Here is a 3,703-nt window from a genome sequence, read left to right on the forward strand (position 1 = left end):
AGGAAAGTAACCTATCCTACAGAAAAGCATTAAAAACTGCTAGATCTCTTTTAGAAGAAAACAAACATAACCCCAGGTATTTATTCAATACAGTAGCTAAATTAACGAAAAATAAACCTTCAACAAGTGTTGACATTTCCCCACACCACAGCAGTAATTACTTTATGAACTACTTTAATTCTAAAATCGATACTATTAGAGATAAAATTGCAACCATTCAGCTGTCAGCTACAGTATCGCATCAGACAGTGCACTATAGACCCCCTGAGGAAGAGTTCCACTCATTCTCTACTATAGGAGAGGAAGAATTGTATAAACTTGTTAAATCATCTAAACCAACAACATGAATGTTAGACCCTATACCATCTAAGCTCCTAAAAGAGGTGCTTCCAGAAGTCATAGATCCTCTTCTGACTATTATTAATTCCTCATTGTCATTAGGATATGTCCCCAAAACCTTCAAACTGGCTGTTATTAAGCATCTCATCAAAAAAACACAACTTGACCCCAAAGAACTAGTTAATTATAGACCAATCTCGAACCTCCCTTTTCTGTCCAAGATACTAGAAAAGGTGGTATCCTCACAATTATATTCCTTCTTAGAGAAAAATGGTATATGTGAGGGTTTCCAATCAGGATTTAGACCGTATCATAGTACTGAGACTGCTCTCCTTAGAATTACAAATGATCTACTCTTATCATCTGTGTGTATTTCTCTATTAGTTTTAATGAATCTTAGTGCTGCGTTTGACACAATTGACCAAAACATTCTTTTGCATAGACTTGAACACTTTGTTGGCATTAATGGAAGTGCATTAGCATGGTCGTACTTATATGACCGCCGTCAGTTCATTGCAGTGAATGAAGATGTATCATATCGATCACAAGTGCAGTATGGAGTACCTCAAGGCTCAGTACTAGGGCCGCTACTCTTCACGCTTTATATGCTACCCTTGGAAGATATCATCAGGAAACATGGTGTTAGCTTTCACTGTTATGCTGATGATAATCAGCTCTATATTTCTTCACAGCCCGATGAAACACAACAATTTGAAAAACTAATGGAATGCATAGTCGATATAAAAAACTGAATGACAAGTAATTTCTTACTGCTAAATTCTGAAAAAAAAAAAACAGAGGTGTTAATCATAGGACCTAAAAACACTGTCTAAGACTTGATGGTTGCTCTGTCAATTCTTCGTCATCAGTTAGGAACCTAGGTGTGCTATTTGATCGCAATCATTCCTTTGAAAGTCACGTTTCTAGCTTTTGTAAAACTGCATTTTTCCATCTCAAAAATATATCTAAATTATGGCCTATGCTCTCAATGTCAAATGCAGAAATGTTAATCCATGCATTTAAGGTTAGATTATTGTAATCCTTTATTGGGTGGTTGTTCTGCACGCTAAGTAAACAAACTACAGCTAGTCCAAAATGCAGCAGCAAGAGTTCTTACTAGAACCAGGAAGTATGACCATATTAGCCCGGTCCTGTCAACACTGCAGTGGCTCCCTATCAAATATCGTATAGATTTTAAAATATTGCTTATTACTTATAAAGCCCTGAATGGTTTAGCACCTCAGTATTTGAATGGGCTCCTTTTATATTATAATCCTCTACGTCCGCTACATTTTCCTATCTGGCACCTAAACTCTGGAATAACCTACCTAACATTGTTCGGGAGGCAGATACACTCTTGTAGTATATATCTAGATTAAAGACCCATCTCTTTAACCTGGTTTACACATAACATGCACTGTAAACCCTGATAAGTTCACAGAACTCAAAAAATATTTTGTAACAGATTACACAAAAACATTTAAGTGATGTTTTTAAATGTTTTAAGTTTACATAAACTTAAAAAAAAATTAATTCCAGTTGCCTTAAATTATCTCAGAGTTATCCTAAATAATTATATTTCTGAACTTATAATTAGGGAGTAATTCACTCATAATTTTATCTATTTTTCAACTCCTATAATGTGGGAAATACACTCAAAATTAGGCTTTTGCTGTCCATCCTCAGTCTAACCACAGGCTCTACTATTCACCACAACGGTAACACTACAAATCCAACATAACATAAACCTTTGTAAAATCTAATATAACACAACATTAACTTATGTCCCTCTATGTTAATCTTGTGTAAAAACACACAAAATAACACGTAATTTCTAAATGTATTTTCCTTGTTTTCTGATGCAAAGCATGCTGGGAACTAGAAAACACAATAATTTTAAGTTCACCTCACTACAAATTTTTTTTGAGTTAACAGAACTTATTTAAATTAAGTCCAATGAACTTTTGTTATTATTTGAGTGCAATTAACTAATTTCATTTGATTAACTTCACTGTTCGGTTTTACAGTGTGCTAATATGCTTTTAATATCCAAATCCGTTAAAGGATTTTTAGGCTGCATTAATTAGGTAAACCGGAACCGGAAACACTTCACATAACACCCTATGTACTTGCTACATCATTAGAAGAATGGCATCTACACTAATATTAGTCTGTTTCTCTCTTGTTCCGAGGTCACCATGGCTACCAGATCCAGTCTGTGTCCAGAGGTGCAGAGGGTCACTGCAGTCGCCCGGATCCAGTACTTATCCAAACCAGATGGTGGATCAGCACCTAGAAAGGACCTCTATTGCCCTGAAAGACAGCGGAGACCAGGACAACTAGAGCCCCAGATACAGATCCCCTGTAAAGACCTTGTCTCAGAGGAGCACCAGGACAAGACCAAAGGAAAAAGATGATTCTTCTGCACAATCTGACTTTGCTGCAACCTGGAATTGAACTACTGGTTTCGTCTGGAAAGAGAACTGGCCCCCCAACTGAGCCTGGTTTCTCCCAATATTTTTTTCTCCATTCTGTCACCGATAGAGTTTCGGTTCCTTGGTGCTGTCGCCTCTGGCTTGCTTAGTTGTGGTCACTTCATCTACAGTGATATCGTTGACTTGATTGCAAATGAATGCACATACACTATTTAACTGAACAGAGATGACATAACTGAATTCAATGATGAACTGCCTTTAACTGTCATTTTGCATTATTGACACATTGTTTTCCTAATGAATGTAGTTCAGTTGCTTTGACGCAATGTATTTTGTTTAAAGCGCTATATAAATAAAGGTGAATTGATTGATTGATTGATTGACTGAATATGGATTGGTCATCATCAGTGGTTTCAACTACAACATTTAAAACAAGATAAACTATGTATTAAAGTGCACCTAAATAATGGTGCTGAGAAATTTAATAACCTCTCAAATGAAACTGCATAGTTAGGAGTTAAAAATAAAGTTTTCTGTAGTCCTACTGCCTCGGATCAATTTAAAAACCAGGTCCCGTGTTTTGTGCTAATCATCATTCTACTGGTTTACATTCTGTTTTACTTTACAGTGAGCTGCAGTGGTGTATGCTTAATGGTTTTCCTTGATGATGCACATTAACTGTTAAATATGTACATCTAAATGGTGGAAGTTAGTAGTTACTTTTTGCATCATGACATATACAAATAAAAAATGTATATACTAAGTGCAAGTAGTGATGGATGCCATTCTCACAAAAAAGCAACAGAAATAACATGGTATATATAAAATATTTGAACAATGGTGAGCAATTGGAGAATTGACGTGACATTAGCAAAACCAGGCTTTGCCAAGGAAGAAATGCTATTTGCACTCACATCTGGTCCAAAGAC

Source organism: Carassius gibelio, chromosome A3 (genome assembly GCF_023724105.1).
Source record: "Carassius gibelio isolate Cgi1373 ecotype wild population from Czech Republic chromosome A3, carGib1.2-hapl.c, whole genome shotgun sequence".
Taxonomy (NCBI): Eukaryota; Metazoa; Chordata; class Actinopteri; order Cypriniformes; family Cyprinidae; genus Carassius; species Carassius gibelio.